The sequence below is a fragment of the Dermochelys coriacea genome, chromosome 3 (assembly GCF_009764565.3).
Source record: "Dermochelys coriacea isolate rDerCor1 chromosome 3, rDerCor1.pri.v4, whole genome shotgun sequence".
Taxonomy (NCBI): domain Eukaryota; kingdom Metazoa; phylum Chordata; order Testudines; family Dermochelyidae; genus Dermochelys; species Dermochelys coriacea.
Window position 1 is genome coordinate 119,950,861 of NC_050070.1, and position 20,482 is coordinate 119,971,342.

General features: G+C 41.4%; 2 long non-coding RNA genes across 2 annotated transcripts in view; one reads left to right on the forward strand and one right to left on the reverse strand.

Moving 5' to 3' along the window:
• Positions 1-19,527, forward strand: LOC122459103. The gene is made up of 3 exons (XR_006279569.1): positions 1-12; positions 83-84; positions 19,446-19,527. It is a non-coding gene; the product is annotated as an uncharacterized LOC122459103 (long non-coding RNA).
• The window catches only part of LOC119853528, a 20,101-nt gene continuing 10,618 nt past the window's right edge, over positions 11,000-20,482 (reverse strand). Inside the window, exons 2-5 of the long non-coding RNA XR_006279568.1 lie at positions 18,628-18,755; positions 15,143-15,265; positions 12,642-12,744; positions 11,000-12,224 (exon numbers count right to left, since the gene is read on the reverse strand). This is a non-coding gene — a long non-coding RNA (uncharacterized LOC119853528). The remainder of the gene's footprint in view (positions 12,225-12,641; positions 12,745-15,142; positions 15,266-18,627; positions 18,756-20,482) is intronic.

The following is a 20,482-nucleotide window of genomic DNA, read 5'->3' on the forward strand; positions in this document are numbered from 1 at the left end:
AACATCAAATAAGTTTTGGTGACTACTGTGATGAATTGGGGCTATGTCTGTACAACTTAGATGTCTGCTTGCTATTATGAAGTTGTACAAGGAAAAAGTGCTGAATCCTGAGCACAGATATGTATGTGGATCCACCATTGCTGATAAGTTCCGTAGTTAGGATATACCAGATAGGGACAATGGGAAATACTTACGGTTAAGAACAGTCCTTAGCCCTCACAAAGAATATACTAAAAAGCAGCTCAGGCCTTGGGAAATCCAGTTTGAGCTTAATCTCCTGAAGGATAGCAGAAGGTAGGAATGATAGAAACTTAACAGGGGTAGAACAAGAGAGACCAGATGACCAGGAGGGGTTTAAATAATGAAACATACAGGAACCAGGGAACCAGACAGGAAGAAGCAGCATGGGGTAAAAGAGAGCAAGGTCACAGAAGCTGGGTAAAAGGATTCAGGAGGGAAAGGTCACCCAGCATGTAGCAACTTCATGGGGCAGAAGGTCCCTGCCTGCTTTCCTGAGCCCAGATGGCTCCAAGGTCTCTGGACAAACCAAGGGACTCAGACTCCCTATTCATAGAATGCTTTGGAAAGCTGAGGAAGAGATATTCATTTAGTGTTTATTGTTTTTTATGATCTGTACTCTCCTGTACTTTTATAGGTTTAAGTATAAAAGAGCATAAAGGTGTCCGACAGTGCAAAGTGTGTGTGTGTATTAACTGTTTCACAACTGGCTGCGTGCCCCTGAGAGAACTAAACTGTAACCAGACACTTCACACCTTTTGGGTTGCTCTATGGGAGAGGGTTGTGCTTAAGTACTGGGGAGTTTGATGGTGAGTGCTGTGCCCAGAGAGGTAGGCAGCTGGGCAGTGAGTTCCTGTGCCAGTCAGAAGATCTGCACCCTGAGAGTTTGCCTAGGGACCCAAGATTGGATCAGTGGCTGAACTCCATGCAGGCTCCAAAAGTTTAACACAACGCAGGGAATCCAGAGCACAGAGGCATGGATTCCCCTCACAGCAATCCTAGTGAGATGCCAGGAAGGGGTGCTTGCTAGAATCTGTCACAACTATAAACTTGTGCTAAATTCACTCTAGTGTCTCCTAGCCATTTCCTTCTATGGTCACCCTTGGTCCAATTTCAGAACCTACATTGGAGCAAATGACTTCTTCTATGGGGTACTACTCCTACCACAGATCAGGGGTCGAAGATGTTTTATGAGAATGCTGTGGCTATATCCTTCTCCTACCCACAGTAGGGGACCTACTTGAAGCATAGGCCCTACAGAAGCCATGTGTCGAGGTGCTGGCAGGAGCCAGTGGGACCAGATAGCAGAGTAAAGGCCTACACATATCCCACAAGATCACATAGGGGAGATTGGGTCCTCTAGACCTGATCCAAATCCCATTATAATGAAAAAGGTTCAGTGGAAGGAGGTAAGAAAAAAGTTGATGAATTTGAAGGAAGTCTGGAGAACACCCATTATTAATCTGATTTTCTTCTTAAAAAAAAATGAATTACAAGGAACCAAAAAGAGCCGATTCAGCATCATGAAATTCTGCTAAAAAATTTCAAGATTAAAAAAATCCTCCTGTTGGAAACAGAGAAAGGGCAGGGATATCAAATAAGAAAAAGCAGCCTATTGAACCTTGCAGAGAAAAGGGGATAAAAAAATGCAGAAGGAGCTAAGAGTAGCCAAAGGGGGTAAGGGAAATCTGAGGGGCTTTTACAAATATATGAATGGAAAAAGCAGGCCCATTAATCAATGAGGCAGTAGGAAAGGAAATTAATGACGACTTTAAAATGGCTAGGATAATGAAACCTTTAACAATAAAAATAAAGACTAGAGACCATCTTTGAACTGCATATCCCATTCTGTCTCTCCTGTCAATCAGCCAGGGACAAACAAATCTCTCCTCACTTCGCTCCTTCATACCCTATTGCCATATATGGAAACTGGAAGGAGCAGCATCTGTGGCTCTGTCACTAAGAGAAAGGAATGGCAAATTGTATGACTAAATCCCATAAAACTCTTTGAAATTTTAAAGGCACCTCTCACAAAAAATCTAATTTCAATTGACTTGGTATGAGCCCTATCACATGGACTGAAAACTGGTTGAAGGACTGTATGCAATGGGTAAAGCCCTGGCGGAGGGTGATATATTGAGCTCGGGGTTGCTGCAGGGATATGTTTTAGGTCTGATCTTACCTAATATCTTGATTAATAATCTGGAAGAGGAGGTAAAACGGAACATTAATGAAATTCGCAAATGACACTAATCAGGGGGATGGGGACTGAGAACATCAGTGTGGACAGCAATAATACAAAGGGAACTAACGAGATTAAAAAGGTAGGCAGGAAATAAAAGGTGAGATTCAACCTGGAAAAATGAAAACTAATACACTGAGGAAAAATAATCAGAAACACAGATATTCATAGAGAAGGAGAAACCCGGAAAGAAGCAAAAGAGACCTAGAGGTGACCGTGAACAACAAATTGAATATGACTTTGCAATGAGATGTGTCAGTATAAAAGGCCAAGGCAATTTGGGGCTGTATGTGCAGAGGAATAATGTCAGAGCAGAGAAGTGATAGCATCTCTCTATATGAATCTGGTGAGACTTCAGGTGGAATATTGGATTCACTTCTGGACGTCTCCATACAAGATGTAGACAAATTGGAGGAAGTTCAGAGAACATCAACAAAACTGATTAGTCAGATGGAGGGACTGATTATAAAGCCAAGTGACAATTAATCAATGGGAAATGATAACTGTCTACAAATATAGGAAGGGTGAATGGAGAGAACAGAGAGGAATTTCTTAGCATTGTTCAATGTAGTAGAGCTAGAAATAAGAAGATGAAATTAAGAAAACAAAAATTTGGGCAGAATATCAGAAAAATTTCCCAACTGTCAGACATATTAGACTGTGGAATAATCTTCAAATGGAAGTGATAGAAACCCCATCACCTGAGACATTTAAACAAGGCTGGATTAAGGTGTACTGCAGAGAACAATTGTCCATTTGCGGGGGGGGGGGAGGGGTTGACTGGCCTAGATGATCTAACAGGTTTTTTCCATTTTTAACTTTGGTGAACTTATGACTGCCTTGATATAGTGTTCTGTAGTAGGTTCTCTCTATTACTATCAGCATAAATAGGAACATATTTTGCAAGAGACTGCACTATACATCATCTATGCCACAGTCCATGTGTAAAGTACAATTCTGTAGTAAAAACTAATTGAATGTGTCTCTACTAATTACACTACCCGGAAGAAAATAGATGCATGTTTTCACACCAAAATATGTTCTTTTAACTGATGTGTTTTAGTGCAGAGCATTTGGTTTACTGTAAGGAAAGTATGTTTTATATTTGCTTTTTTCACACAAACCACTTCTATTGGATTTCACATTTTGAGTACTCTTAAATCTTTATTCATTTAATAGGAATACAATGGAACTTGCTTATGGTAAACTCAGGTATAGTGAAACTCCATTTAGAGTAAAATGGAAAGAAAGCTCTTGCCTCAGTGCATTGCAGTGTGCACATGCTATTGTGGTTGGTGCCAGAAAGTAATGGGGGGCGGGGGGGAAGAGAGACATAAATCAACATGTAAATTAAGAAAAAAATACATATCAAAATATTTTTGTTTTCTTTTATGGAAAAAAAGTTACCTTATTAACATACTACAATACATTTTTAGCAACTTGGCCACCTTTCTGCCATCAACGCAGAAAAAGGTCCCCTTTTATGAATGTCTACCTTGGTCTTTACAAACAGAAAGTGTTCCCAGATTCTTCCAAGGAGAACAAAGGGGTGAAAGGTTTTTCAAAGTTCCCTGTCCTTCTCACATCCCCTGGGGACAGATACAGAGCGGAGGAAGGAGAAAAGCTTATAGAGAAGAAAGCCACTGTTTTGCTTTAATAAAAAGGTTGCCATCTTATCATGTATAGATGCTCAAATGATGTATAGACAAAGGATGTTTGCAGGGAAGATAGCCATAGGCAAAACAGCAGATCTAATCAAAAGCTCTACACGCATGGATGTAGCCAGCCTCTGGGAAAGGAGAGCACTCGCAGCACAGAATCTGGAATGTTTCTTCTATCATTCAGTAGGGAAAACATAGCACAAGAGAAATGTAAATTTTTTGTATTTTGGGAAGGAGAGGGGTCTAAATACACTTTAACACCTTGGCATGCCTGTGATATGGTACCCTTTAGCATACTGTGTTTTTACATCAGCTTTCTGTAATATGTTCAGAAGCATGTATCTCCCCACTGCCTTGCATCACTGAACCCAGAAAAGTATTATGACATGGCGGTCATACAAAAACCACTGCAAAAACAGATCTGTTGTATAAAATAAATTACATATGCAAATATGTAAAAAAATATAATTAACTTTTGGAACGCTGGCATTTTCAAACCTGTGAGATGAATGAATGTATATATGTCCTCAGGCTCCTAAAGATTAATAAAAGTTAAGACACAAACTAATAAAAGTAAAGACATTCTTAGTTACAGTTGCACAGAGCTCTGACCTCATTCCACTCAGCATAGTGCACTAACCCAGGTGTCTCAGAATAGCTGGTGTTCTTCCACTTGCTGTACTGCAATAACTGGAAACAATGAAGGAATAAAGGAAACATGCTAAAGGTACTATGGCAGCCATAACTCATTTTGTTAATTTGTTCTTCAGCCTTTGGGGGGTTATCTAACTGCATAGGCATTTATGCTGTACTCATTGCAGGAGCAGTAACAGAACATAATGTCAGTAAGCCATCACTCTGTTCACTCTGCTTGTATTTCTCTTTCTTCTGCCCTTTGTCCATTTTATCTCATTGGCAGACAGTGCAAGATGCCTCAGTGTGTGCGGGACACTATTTCCAGGCCTGCTCCCTGTCTTTGCGAGTCTCCTCTTCTTCCAGTCACCCTGTTTATGTTCAAGTGAGCAGAAAAAAGAAACCCCACCAACAGGTATGTTGCTGAGACAAAAAAAGACTAAATGAAAAGGGAGAGATCATCAGAAAGTGGGAGAAGGGGCTGATGAAATGTGCATAGAGCCCATGGTAAAAACAGGTTTGGAGTAGGTGATTAGGCTGGATTACTGCTCAAAAACTCCCACAACCCTAATGAGGGAAGTGTCTTCAGGAGGGAGGCAGGAAGCAGCAAGCAGCCTCAGATGGTGTGCTCTCGGTAGTCAATTTTCTTTTGCATTTCTCCACTGTTGTGCACATCCCTGTGGTATCTCAATTGAAAACAATGGCGGAGACTGGGGTACAGAATAGCCTAGTGTTACAGGCCAATGGAGCCTTTAACTTCCAGATAATCTAGTCTAGGTTAGGAACGACTAAAAGTAGTTACCCCCTGAGGTTATTTGCTGGCCTGTGTGAAATGAGTCTGTGTCTCATTCCTGTTCCTAGTAGATCGCCATATAAAAAATAAAATACTAACCACTATAACTAGCAACCTTGGGAGCAGTCTCACCAGATACTCCAGGACTAAACTGAGACTCAGGATATGTCTACACTTATGATTAATGACCCGTGAGTCTAGGGTCATAAATTCAGCCAGAGCCCACCGGAGCCGAGTTCCAGTAAATATTTTCAAACGCGCAGAAGTATGAGATTAAGAGCTTCATTCCCGTGGGAGGTGTCAGGGGTAGGGGCTTCATCCTCACAGTGTGCACCAGGGCTGAAGCCCCGATCCCTGGTGTGCACCATGGGGGCTGAAGCCTTGAGCCCCATACCGCCCTCTCCCTCTTGCGTGGCTAAAGCCCAGAGCTCTGAATGGGAGGGGGGCAGGGCCTGGGAAATAATCTTTGAGAATTTAAGACCATCATGGGTGGCCTGTGCCAGCTGATTTAGGTGAAGGGGCTCAGGCTAAGAGGTTGTTTAATTGAGGTACAGATGTTTCGGCTCAAACTGACACCTGGGCTCTAGGACCCTGCAAAGGGGGGGCAGGTGAGCCCAGAGCTTGGGCTCCAGCCTGAGCCTGAATATCTACTCCACAAATAAACAGCCCCTTAGCCTGAGCCTGAGTCAGCTGACACAGGCCAGTTGCAGATTTTTAACTGTAGTGTACCCACAGTAGCCTTCTACCACTATTGCCCTGACCCTGTAAAGACTTACAGGCTTATCTTTATGTACTTCTGTAGTCCAGCTGATTTCTATAGGACTACTTGCAATGTATTAAGTTCAGCAAGTGAGTAAATGGTTGCAGGATTAAGGCATAATTGTGGTCTCTCTGAAAAAATGGTTTGAGACAGTGAGGAGAAAGTTAGAGTGTGGGAAAGATACCTCAGTTATACCCGTTCTGTAGATAAATGAAGCCCTTCATTCTGTAGGGATATTAATCTGGTACCTTTCTTGTGCACTAAAATGGGAGAGAAATTCAAAAATATTTAAATAGTTGACCTTCCATTGTCTTCCATCTGTTTGTATGTTAATAAGTGACAATGGCAGCTCATTATATCCAATATCCTATTGTAGTTTGTTTTGCAGCGAGCAGCAATAGTTTATTAGAGTTTATTACTATTGTCGTCATCATTTTAAAAGAAAAGAATTACATCTACTAGTTCCCCCCTTCCTTTGTATAATTAAATTACTGTTACCCTCAACGATTGCATGCTCTGTTACCTAAGAATGTCCTTCCTGTCACAAATTCTCTCCAAAGAGCACCATAAAATAAAGATTAACTGATGTACGGATAACCATTGTGAGTGGGCGGGGAGGGGTTTAACAAAACAGAGTGAGGAAAAATGCATCCTCTACAGCAATATGTGGTCTTTAAATCTAGTCAATAAATACTTAAGAGAAATGGAAAGAAATTAAAAGTAAAAACTAATGTTTGTAATCACCACTTGGTACATCAAGAGATATGCCTGAAAATAGGGGGGCTGGAACAATTTCTATAGTGAGGGTGATGAGAGCCATTGAACCAAACTGTAAGCGCTGTGTGTGATAGAAACCACTTCAAACCAGGGGATACAGCAGCACCCCTAGTTCCAGCACCTATGCCTGATATTGTTTTTGGTAAGAATGAATGATTAAATGGATTGGCAAAAACTGTAAAGTTTGAGGGAAACGTTCTGCTATATTTATCCAGGATGGATGTCACTATTACTGCAGCTGGGCCCTTGACAGGGATGCTCAAAAAACATTGATTGAAGCAGTGTGGCCTAGCGGATGCAGCATTGACCAAGGAGTCAGGAGACAACTGAACTGCTCCTGTGTGACCTTGGACAAGTCACATCCCATCTTTGCCTCTGTCTCCCCTCCTACCCTCTGTCTGTCTTGTCTATTTAGTTGTAACAGTGTCTCTTCATGTGTATGTATTATAAACATGCTAGTACAAGGGGCTGTAGACACTAATGTAATACAAATAATTAAGAACCATTTTCTGAGTTAAACTAGAGAAGTCTTAGCAAAGGGTAAGTAGAATCACAGGAGAAAAAGATAGCAAAGCTTATACATCTAGATAAGTATTTTTAGTTTACAGGAAAACTTTCCTTTGGGATGAAAATATGACCTCCATGGGACAACAATGTCCTCTCTCTGTGACTTCAGACATTATATCCACTACAAGTCACTTTTTAACTTTCTGGACAACAATTTTTTCCACTGTTATTTTCCACTGCAGTCAGAATGTGTGTGTGTGTGCACCGCCCTTATAAAGCAACATAATTATAACTATAATTAGGGTTTCGTTTTTATTTTAATGAACAGACAGGTGAATCAAGTCTGAGTATCAGGTGACTTAGTTCTTTCTAAACATTTGTTAAGTATAATTTTAATTCCTGGTTTTTCATACAAAGTCAGGCGATTTCTATAGAGTCATTCAGCTCAATATTTCCTGAATAGTGGCAAAAATGATGTTCAGAAAGTTTAACTATGAAAACTTGTGAGTGGAACAAAACACAGGGCTTCCCCCTTGCGTCAGTTACTATGGTCTCCTGCGGCTTGGAGGTGAGGGGTGGGGAGCAAGTTGTCGGTTTTTTTGTTTGTTTGTGTGTTTTTTTAATAATGCACCAGTAAACAGGGCAATAAGGATTTATGATGTCTTTTGGAGCCGACTGCTTTAAATTTGCGCGCTGTAGCTTGAAGCATTACACAAACTGTTGGTCTGCTGACTGCCTCCCTATCTCTGAAACCCAAGCCCACAGAGAGTGATTTGGAAAGCCGTTTCCTCAGCCTTCTCTCTCTCTCTGTTTTGCGGGGTACTTGCTTTTTGTGTTTTTTGGTTTTTAAACAAGGCGTGCACATAAAAAAAATCGCATAGCATTTTTAATCAACACGTATTTCCTTCCAGGACCCTATGATCCTCTATTGATTCCCATTAAAATGCTTTTCTTTTTCTTTGCCCCCTCTGCCGATCGAATTTCAGATCAGCCAGGATATGCAACTAACCTTCCGGCACAACTGAACCCAACTGACTCAGAGAGATCAAAAGGCTTGATGCATTCATTAAAATTTAGCACAGCCTAGGCAGGATCTTTAATGCCGGCTCTCCTTTTGCATCTGCAATTAAAGTGGGAGGGGGGAGGGAGTCTTATTGTTTTATTTTTATTTTTTCTTGCTTTTGATTTGCATCGGGGGGGGGCAGTCGGAGGGGGGGAACGAGAACAAAAGAGACAGATCTTTTTACCCAAGGATGACGTCAGTTTGATTTTACTGACAACTATTGATGCATGTGGAGCAATTGCAGGCAGATCCCCCACCCCCTGCCTCTTGGCACTTTGAAGGGAAAACAATAATGTTAACAGTGCGAAATACGCATCGTTGCAAATCTTGGGGCTTAAACACTTAACTTGATCAACTCCTGGTCACTTTGCGCGGGGTTTTAAATGCTTATTTTCTCTATGATCTTTATTAGGGCGGAAAACAAGCAGCGGAGGGAGGGAGCTGGAACAGCTAATAGGCACAGAGCAGAGAGAAGGCTTCAACCTAGGAATGTTGTTCATTACACCAGGCTAGGAGAGGACACAGTAAGAGAAAATAGTCCCTGTTTTCCAGCTCCCACAGGCTGCCCTCCTTCCCCTTTGGGCTGCCCGGGAAGGAATGGTTTTGAGGTGCACGGGCTCTGGGGGAGCGCTCTGCTCTCCGGGGAGGGCAGGGGAGCGGATGAGTGGGTGCTGAGTCCGCCCAGCTCGCTCGGTCTGGGCATGTGAGCTAAGGGTGTAAGGATCCACTGATCCTGTGATTGCTGCGATTCTGCCTCACTCGCTCGCCGGGCTGCAGCAGAGACATAGATTGAACTGGAGGAGCAGCCCGGCGATGCGCAAAGCCCGGGCTGGAGAGCGCTGGCACACGGAGCGCAGGACTGGGCTGCTCTGCCTCTGGGAGTGAGGTGGGGGAATTACTCTCTCACCTTCAGCTTTGTCACTGATCTTAAGGAGAAGCGGGTAAGAGGAGAGCTTAAGTTTTTAAAAAGAAAACGAATCCAAGTAGGTTAAAATCGGTACCAAATTGTACCTTTCACTAAACTTGTTAGTCTCTAAGGTGCCACAAGTCCTCCTTTTCTTTTTGCGGATACAGACTAACACGGCTGCTACTCTGAAACCTACCTTTCACTGCAATCCCACAACAGCTTCTAGAAGTGAGCACTTACTCAGAGCCAGGGACTTTTCCTGTTAATTCTTTCAGACTCAGGATTGCTTCCGCGCGTGACCAGGGATCACACTCCCTCTGCCTGCTGAAGGTAAAGTAATTGAGAGCTGTGTGGCCACTGGCCTCCCCCTTGCCAAGGAGGCTCTGAGCAGACCAAAAATGGTGCTAAAACCCCTTAGACATTTGGTTTTAAACACAGTCAGATGGTCTGTCTTTATCCAGATATACTGCACTTGTTAAAAGACATCTAACGGTAGGAAAGGCAGCGCTGTCTGACAGTGAGCACAGGACCAGAAGATGTGCGTTCTGTTCCTACCACGTCACTGACTGACTGTGTGACTTTGGGCAAGTCATATCATCCCTCTGTTCCCCAACTATCCCATTTGTAAAGCTGGGGTCATTTTACCCATCTACTCAAATTGCTTTAAGACCCTTGGCTGAAAGATGCACTGTAAATTCCAAACATGATACATTTCTCTCTAGAGAGAGAGAATACAGACATTCCGATTTGGATATCACAAACCACGTATTTTTACAAATTGTGTAAAAGGTCAGAACTCCCACTGACTTCAGATAAGGTCACTAAACGTTTCTCAGGATCAGGCCTTTCGTGCTTGTAAGAGATACCGGCCTGACAACTCTGGAGACCCAAGTCTGTACTGATCCCCAGAGCAGATACAGCATGGCAGTAGTAGTGCAAGCAATCCCACTGTCTTGCCACTCTGCCTCATGTTCAGACATTATCTGGAGGAATTTCCTCCAGGAATGAAGGTTACTTCAGTGTCTGCCCTTTTAAGCCCTGGAGTCCTTATTTAGAATGCAAACAAGCATTCCAGTTAATGCCAGTGAGTTTTGTGACATGGACATCTATCTACAGGAAACTGGAGCTAAACTACTGCAGCCATGATCCTGCAAAGACTTCTGCACATGCTTAACAAAGTTAAGCGTGTGTCTGTGTGTGTGTATGTGTCTGCAGTGTTGAGTGGTCTGCCTGATTTTACCATAGGTTAGCAAATGGGCTTGCTTGAGGTGGTAGCCGGTTTCAGCCACTACTACCCTATGCTGGATCTGAATTAGAGACACAGGATATGGAACCTTCACCTTTACCACTCACCTGAGCCTTTCAGTCTCCTATGCACATATACCTCAGTTGTGCAGCACTTCTTACATGAATTGACAAGTATGTACTTTGCCGGCTGTTTTACCATTTTTCACAGCTAACGTGTGGTTCATCTTGGATCATGTGTATCAGTGATTTAGGCAAGGGTTACTAGTTATAAAGAAACTTTATTTGTCCTAATTTTCATAAGCAGTGTTGCCAACTCTCATGATTTTATTATGATTCTCATCGTATTTGGATTTTGGTGGTGGTGTTTTTTTCCAAGCCTCAGCTCCTGGAATAAAGTGATTATTATGTGAGAATCTCAGCTTTCATTTAAAAGAAAAAAGTATGTTTCTAGATCTCATGGTTGCAGAAAAAACTTGATAATGTGACAAGTGTAATCTATGGCTCAGAAACTAAAAAGAACCCCACATGTATTATGATTTTTTTTAAATCTCATTTTTTGATACCTCACTCATGATGCGATTGGCAATATTGCATATGAGATGGGCACAAACAGAATTGCACAATTTAAATAAGTCCTTGTTTTGCTTCCTATAAAGATGCAACTGATGTATTTTTAGGGCTAACCACACTACAACTATGTCCTAAATAATATAAGGAAGGTTATGTCTGTCTTTACTAAATTACTCTTCCCTGCAGCAGCCCCCTGCCCTTTTTTTGCATAATATAGATGTGGTTTTGACCTTTTTGTGCTTCCATACAGTCATTTTGTTGCTAAATTATATGTATTTTATCCAAATTATTACATTTATGCAAAATGAATTTTACAAATTTACAGACCAGTGTTTTGATAGAAGAATGTGTTGTAAAGGAGAGACGCCATTTTCCTTTGCTATTTGTAATAGGCTTTAGCCCTTTCAACGGTTTGCGGTAGGGGAGATCTCCAGGAACTTTTTGACCTCTGTGTTTCTCAGACACATCTATGCAGAATATGCTGCTGTTGTTCTGTTCACTGTTTGCAAGAGGAGACGGCTGTTTAAACAGGTAAACTCTGTGTTTATTCTTAGTTCATCACCATCATCATATAACCTGTTATATTTCCATCTGCAATTCTATCTCTATTGAATGAATTCTCCCTATTTTTACCATGCAAACATGTCCATCCCTTATAATGCTGTCTCCTCAGTCTTGCTGTCACAGCGAGAGCAAAGATATTTTTTTCCATCTTTCAGCACTTGGTTGCAATGGAGAGGGAGGATGTTCCTATATTGTAGGCTTGCACTGCTGACATAAGCAGTTTGAAGCATCTGTCTGTTGACCACCTGGAGCTCTCTGCCATTGCATTCATATTTCCCACTCTCTTGCACCTCCTTGTTTAGCTGTTTGCAATTTCTTCTTTTTAACAGGTCAGCTAGTTTTATGGTAGGAGTTCCCTCCCTTGCTGCCATAGCAGCAGTTTCCAAAGATGCAGCATATGAGTCCTGTGAGTTTTTCAGAAATTCTGTTCCATTTCAGAGCTCTCCTGCTGCAGCCCTACTTTTCAGAGACTTTGTCCACACTGGGGAAAAATATATTGTGTTAGAAAACATGTTAACCAAGCCAGTGTTAAACAAGGATTTCCCCTTAGCATGGATAAGAACAGCTATGCTTAAAAAGGGGAGGTTGCGTTTAAATATTTTGCTTTTTTTTTTTAAAGAAGTTGAGCTCTACAGATAAAAAAACAAAGCCCCAAAAAGAGGGGGGTTGGAGTTCATTTTATTTGTACTTAAAAGGAACTCTGTCATGTTAAAAGGTCAGAATATTAAATAAATGGCTTTGTTACAAATAACACCTTAGATTGTTAAAATTGAAGGAATTTGTTAAGATGTAATGTACTTTTCACTCTTTAGGGTGCCTATTTACTTTTTACTGAATTTGTAGGGTTGACCCCAAACCCCATTCCTGAACACCTAAGAACATTGGGAGGTTTTCATACCAATTCAGCCTCTGTAGTTGCTGACTCCTCACTCATTGATAGGCCAAACCGAAGTTTGTTCTCCAGTTCCGTTCTCCAGTTTTGGAAAAGTCCAGATGTGGATCTGAAATTTTATTTGTATGTTTTAACATTATTTAAGATTTCATAAGTTATAATGAGAAATAATATATGAGAAAAGCAAACAGAGCAGTACAACTAAAACATCTTGGACGAAAGAGATCTTGCAGAAGAGGGAGGTTGGGGGGAAACATGAAGCTTCTTAAGGCCTCATCCTGTACCTGTTGAAGCCAATGACAGAACTTCCATGAACTTCAGTGGCGCAGGATCAGGGACTATATCATTAACCAAATGTTAAATCTGAAGGTTCTAATACCTTAGAGTCACAGCAGAATATGTCAAACACTGTGTGTATGTATTTCCCCACAATTCCCAAACTCTGAGGGTTGGGCCATATCTCTATTTTGAGTTTCTCTTGGGTTGGACAATAAAAAGACATTGTGAGTTTCATTTATTTCTAATCTATATCCTGCTCAGATTCTAGCATCATAATAATAATAGCATAATCTGCAGAATTTGTTTTTACAGACACTATAGGGAACGATTTATTTCTTAACAAAAATTGTTTCCATTAGAATTTTTTTTAAATGGAAACATTTCTATTATACTTAGGTTCCGTAATTACTTATTTTTGATGCAGAACCTACATTTTGGGCCATACTTCAAATAAGTTTAAAGAACTCAGGTTATCAGACATGTCTCCAGCTGTTAAAAGTAAGAGACTTTTCCCTCTCATTCAGATTTCTAAAACACCAACTTATTTAGGTACAGCCAATGTAATGCCCACTGTAAAAGCCAATACTATGGCTGTCTTATTGTCTGGAAGGATAGTGATGTGGCTCATACTGATTATATCTGGGATAACCAATAATATTTTGGGTTTTTATTATTTTAAATAATAAAGAGGCTCTGTTTTCTTACTATTTCAAATTTCAACTAACTTTCAGTTTCCGTAAATCTCATTATCTTCATCAGCTCAGTTATCATGAGAAAAACAAAGCTAAACCCAGTTTTTATTTTATAAAAATCAGATGTTATAATTGGCACATCTTATATTTAGCCAATACTGTGAAATTTATTTTTAGACTGTAGATTTCTGCTCAGGATCACCCTGTCTCACATTCTAGAGCACATATGTAGGTCCTTCTTTGTCTTAAAGGAGAAGGATCCACCTATGTATACTAGACTGCCAGACATGCTCTTGAAGGAGAAATTACCTTTTAAGGTCTTTCCGATAGCTGTAACTGGCTGTGGTGTACACAAGTCATTTCTGGTTTAGATGCTATGTTTTTGTACATCATGATCTTTAGAGAATTTGAATATCGGTCGTGATTCAATGGAAGTATAAATACCTTCCATTCAAAGAATTGGGATGTTGTAATAACAGGCCAAATTGTAAGTGTTGTCAGCGCCTGCATTTTCACTTTATTGATTTACTCTGTGTAATGTGATGCTCCTTAATTTAAGTCTTCCATACAGTTGTCATATTGGGTTAATTGCAAAAGCCGCTGGATTTGATAATAACTATAGCACTAACATTCATTGATTCCTGGGATAGTGCACATCTACATGCAGTAATCACGGTGTGTTATGATTCTTGATGTTAGGGGGTGAGTAAGTCCCTTGCTTACAGTGTAAATTTAAGCTGCCCGGGGGTGAGCTTTACCTTACATTCCAGTTTAGATTGATATTGTAATTCTTTATAGGGCTAGAATATGATTGGCTGTAAAAGGGTTCTCCTTGTACCTGAGTTTTAGAAGAGCATAGTTTTATGTTGAATTAAGAGCATGCTGTTAGAATCGGTACCAATGTAAACATTATGTTGTCCATTATGTCACGCACTATTTCACAATTGCTGAAATCATTTTATTTTTAATCAGGTTGCTTTGTCAGTCTACCAGCTAAGAACGAGGGAAACTCTCAACTACTGAAAATGAAAAACTCACAGCTACTCCAGATACTTTTTGAACAGACAGAATTCAGTAACACTGATTAAGTCCTGCTAACACAATACAAAAGTTGTTTGCTATTTCCCTTTGCTTCTACTGCTCATAGTTATATTAGTAAGTTATTTGAACATATGCCAGTCTAAATTAGAGGGAGAGAGTAAACTGTGGAGAGAAGAGGGAAAGGAGGGGAATCTAATGAAGGAAGAGGACTTAAAAAGATGGAAAAGACTAGTTATCAAGGAAAGGCTATCATGAGATGAGTTAGGAAGTAGAAAAGGAGACTTTGGAGGAACAGATGGTTAGAGGATAGAAAGAAAAAAAAGGAATAGTATAGGGGAAACAAGAACTGGAGGAAGAGGAAAATAAGCAGAGTAAGAAATAAAAGAAAACTGGGAAGTAAGTATGGAAGAAAGAAAAACCAATAGACTAGAAGTGCTTTCATTTCTTGTAAGGATATGTTACACTGAGCTGTAATTCACCGTGTTTGGCTCATACCTCAGAAGTGCACCTTTGTATAATGAGTTTCCTCCTTTTGTTCTGGCACCTGGATCACTGTTGGTTAGGACTAAGGCTCCAGAGGTCACTATGGAGAATTGTTTCAGTGGTAGCCGTGTTAGTCTGTATGAGCAAAAAAAAAGAGGAGTCCTTGTGGCACCTTAGAGACTAATACATTTTTTTGGGCATAAGCTTTCATGGGCGAGAACCCACTTCATCAGATGTATGAAGTAAAAGATACAGGAGCAGGTATAAATACATTACAGGATGTGGGTTGCTTTACCAAGTGTGAGGTCAGTCTAATGAGATAAAACAATTAAAAGCAGGATACCAAGGGAGGAGAAATGACTTTTGAAGTGGTAAGAGAGTGGCCCATTACAGACAGTTGACAAGAAGTGAAAAGAAAAGGAGTACTTGTGGCACCTTAGAGACTAACAAATTTTATTAGAGCATAAGCTTTCGTGAGCTACAGCTCACTTCATCGGATGCATTTGGTGGAAAAAACAGAGGAGAGATTTATATACACACACACAGAGAACATGAAACAATGGGTTTATCATACATGTTCTCTGTGTGTGTGTATATAAATCTCTCCTCTGTTTTTTCCACCAAATGCATCCGATGAAGTGAGCTGTAGCTCACGAAAGCTTATGCTCTAATAAAATTTGTTAGTCTCTAAGGTGCCACAAGTACTCCTTTTCTTTTTGCGAATACAGACTAACACGGCTGCTACTCTGAAACCTGTGACAAGAAGTGAGTAACTGTAGGGAGAAATTAGTATTGGGGAAATTAAGTTTAGGTTTTGTAATGACCCAACCACTCCCAGTCTTTATTTAGGCCTAATCTGATGGTATCCAATTTGCAAATTAATTCCAGTTCTGCAGCTTCACGTTGAAGTCTGTTTTTGAAGTTTTTTGTTAAAGAATTGCCACTTTGAGGTCTGCTATTGAGTGAGCAGAGAGACTCAAGTGTTCTCAATGGAGAATTGGTTTCTAATAAAGCTCCCCCATATACAGAATCTTGAAGCACTCACATACAATACAGAATACAGTGAAAACTGATACCGCCAAATGTATTTAGCTTCCACTGATAACCATTTTCAAATGAGAAGACAGCTCGGATAGTATTTTTGTATTGTTTGCTTTCCCAGAATCTTTTAATCAAGCTTGGATGTCTTTCTGAAAGATCTGCTCTAGGAATTATTTTGGGGGAGTTCTATGGCCTGTGTTACACAAGAAGTCAGACTAGGTGATCACAATGGACCCTTCTGACCTTGGAACCTATGCTTCTGTATAAGGATTTTTTTTTTCAGTATTAGATCAAACATACAACTTGAAAAAGTATCCTGAAAAAATACAGTTAGAAAATGAGTTTTTATAATGTGGTGTTCTTTCTAATTGTTCTGTATGAGTGTAAGCCCAGGTGTAGCCCTTCCTATATTATAAAGAATTATATAAGCGGTGTGATCAGAGGTGTTTGGCATTGAATTTGGCTCAGTGCAAGGGAACAGTAGTAATGTTTGAGGAGGGAAAAGGGAGGAAGCAGGCAGATTTATTCTTGTTAATGGTTCTCTGAATTGGCTATGCAGTGAGAATGGTGCTGCTGAGATGGGAGGCATTGGATGTAAAGCCATTGGATTTTAAACAGACCTGTGGAGATACAGTACTGACTTGAAAGGGGAAAGCAAGAAACTTTCTGTATGACTTTAAAAAAAATCCATATTATACTTCCAATATAATAATGATAATGAGAGGAGTGCTGCATTTCCCTAGCAATAATCTAGTTCTCTTTGCCCTTCTAGTTTAGCCACTTTAGGATTATTGGCTATGTCAGGGGTCTCAAACACATGGCTGCGGCCCGCAGAGTTGTTTGCTGCGGCCCACCAAGGTCCCTGCCCCCGGAGTTATTTCCTGCGGCCCCAAGCTCCTCTCACCCGCCGCCCCCGCTCCACCCCACCGCGCCACATCCCTGCTCCTCTGCCTACCTCCAGGTGCTTCCCGCCACCAAACAGCTGTTTGCTTAGTGCTTTCCAGGAGGGAGCGGGAGGAGTGAGGAGCCATGCATTCAGGGGAGGAGGAGGAGAAGAGGTGGGGCAGGGGCAGAGATTTGGGGGAAGAGGTTGGAATGGGGTGGGGTAGGGAGGGGGCAGAGTTGGGGTGGGGACTTTGGGGGAGGGGTTGGAATGGGGGTGGGGAAGGGGTTGGAAGAGGCAGAGTAGGGGTGGGGTCTCATGGAAGGGGTAGAGTGGGGGTGGGGACAGAGGGGGGGGCTTTTGTATCTTTATATGAAAAGGTGTCAGTGATGCGGCCCTCGGGCCAATGTACTAGTTCTCATGTGGCCCTCGTGGTGATTTGAATTTGAGATCCCTGGGCTATGTAAAACAGGACACCTCCTATGCCATCATTCCCTAAACATAATACTTCGCTTCTAATCTGCCACTATATGAGGCAATACATTTTGATGACAGAAACACAGAAGTATGAACTTTAAATATAAACTAATGGAAGAAGTAAGTATATTGAGACAGAGACATCTGCAACAAGAAAAGGAGTACTTGTGGCATTTTAGAGACTAACAAATTTATTTGAGAATAAGCGTTCGTGAGCTACAGCTCACTTCATAATTTGTTAGTCTCTAAGGTGCCACAAGTACTCCTTTTCTTTTTGCAAATACAGACTAACACGGCTGCTACTCTGAAACCAGACGTCTGCAATAACAACAACAAAAATAAAGGCTATCTGACATAGTCAAACATTTGTATTTCAAAAGCATAACAGAGTGTAAAAGATCACCTTTCTACTAGCCCCATAAGTAGTATTTTTAGCAATTAGCATTTTTGCCTTGCCTTTTTTTCATAAACCAGAAGGGTAGAATTGTATGGAGAAGAAAAAAAATTCAGCCATTAAGTTAGGACTAAAATGCTGAATTATCACCTTTAGAATTTGAGTGTTGGTTCAGCCTGTTCTTAAACTAAAAGGAATTCTCAGAGTGAGCAGTGCTGAAGTTGTGAAGTTTTAGCCCTTTCTGGAGGCACCCAACCTGGTTGGGTGCTCTGACATACCTGCATGTTGAGGCTCAGAGGTTTTCAAAAATCTTATTAGATTATGCTGCTGATCTGCCTCGGTACCTAATTGTTGCCAAATGCAGAAGTGTTCCCACATTGCTCTTGGACCCAGTCACTCAGCAGGAAGACTTGCAGGGCTTATTTAGTGACAGTTGGGGACCTCGAAGAACCAACACAGACCCAGGAAATATACAAGCTGTCACAACTGCAAATACTTTTTGGATGAGCATGGACAATTCATCACATCAGTCATATTAGGCCTGCTGAGAATAGTTGCAGGAGAAGACTGTCAACATATAAGGGGTTATTGCAACAGATTTCAACCCATTTGAATTAAAAATGAAAGACCACACAAGTAAACATCCATGGCACCTGCACTATAGACCCCTGAACATGGTATTGAACAAGGGGACATACTCACCTGCATTGTGGTATGTTATTCTCTGCGATCTGCCACGGGGTAGGTGGTGCCCTCTATGAGATAGCCAAAACAGTTTCCACTTAATGCAGGCACATAGACACCAGGACAGCAATAACGAGGGCAGACACCTGCAGAGAAATTTGCTCAGTATTCCCTTGTCCATAAGAAATCAACTCTGTGCTATTTACAATTAGCTACCCAGTCATAAGTGCCCTGGAGTTGTTTAAGAAGTTATGACAGTCCATGTCCTGGCAGAATTCAAGCAGAGTGCTAGCTTCAATGGGAGCATAAGAAGGAGGACTTTTACCATTGCCATGAAAGATCTGCTGGCCTTAAGCAAATTTTGAATTATACTGGTGAGGACTGGGCTAAGGATTGCCACACATCCAGGAGTAGCAGCCATTGGCAGAGAACAGTGCCCAAGGAACTTTATGTTGAAAATGCATTCAGATTGCTCCTTTAGGAAAGGGCTGCTAAAGAAATGATCTGTAAAAGCTGCTTCTTTTAAGAAACTGTAGTCCATAGTCTGCTTATGAATATGGAATCCCTTTACATAGTGAGCAGGACATTATTCAAAGATGGAGAGTAGACTGTCTAGTCCACCAATGGAAGAGGGTAGAACAGTGAGTGGTGAGAAACAGGGCTTTTTATTGGCTGTTTGTAAATCATCCAAGATGGAGACCTCTTGATTTTGGTGGTTAGTGACCTAGAGAGCAAACATATTTTGTGGTGCCTTATCACAGAATGCCTCAGGGCTCAGATCTATCCCCAGAGATCCATGCCAGATAATTACATTGCTGTCCTTATCCCTAGTGAAGAGCTGGCAAAAGCTGAAGAACTGGTTCCTTCAGTCACTCCGGATCTTTGGCGGCACTGATAGACCTGCCGCTGAAGTGCCCGCCGAAGAATTGGAGCGAGTGAAGGACCCACCTCCGAAGTGCCGCTGAAGACCTGGAACACTACCAGGTGAGTAAAAATTAAAAAGGGATTCTCAGGGGAGCCTCCCCAGCTGAGAGCTCAGACGGGCCGGACAGGACAGTCCCGCGGCCCAGAGTTTGCCCACCCCTTTAACAACCGGTTCTAAACCGGCTTCAAAATTAACAACTGGTTTGCACGAACCAGCTCCAGCTCACCACTGCCTATCACTATTCCTATTGTCCTCAACATGGCACGTTGTATGGTGATAGCACAGTAAGAGATCTTACTCTTCCCACTGAACTTCGCATACTTACCTGTCAGAAGCCCCCATGTTCTCTTGAAAGGGCTGAGACACAACTGCCCCTCATTAAGCTGGTGCATGAGACCATATTATACCACTGATAACCATTTTCAAATGAGAAGACAGCTCGAATAGTGGCCAGCTCTGGGGCATGCAAACATAATCACCACTGAAGATACTGTGCCCTGGCTGCTCAGCTAGGGGAAGAGCACTGAAATATGTATGGTATTTTTAAAACTAGATATGCAAATACTTCTGGAGTGCCATCCTGCACAGTTCTGCTCTCATTAACCCAATTTGCATATGTAAATGTCTATTGCCATATAATAATGAGGTCTGCTAATGCAGAGGTACACAGCATACAAAGGGAGGGTTTACAGTGACAATCTGAGCGTTTTGGTTAAAGCAGCTGGGGCAGTGGCAGGAACAAGACCAGGGGAAAGCCTACAGCTTGCGGGTAGGAACAGGATCCAATTGCAACACTGGGAATGGTAAGCAAAAAGAGGGGGCAAAAGAAAATCTAATTTTACAGATTCTTGGTGTTGCAGGTAATTCTACATAATAATGAACTGCTGTCTCCCAGTCCCAAAGAGCTCTGAAGCCCAAGCATACCAGTTGTGGCACCAGATTCCTAGC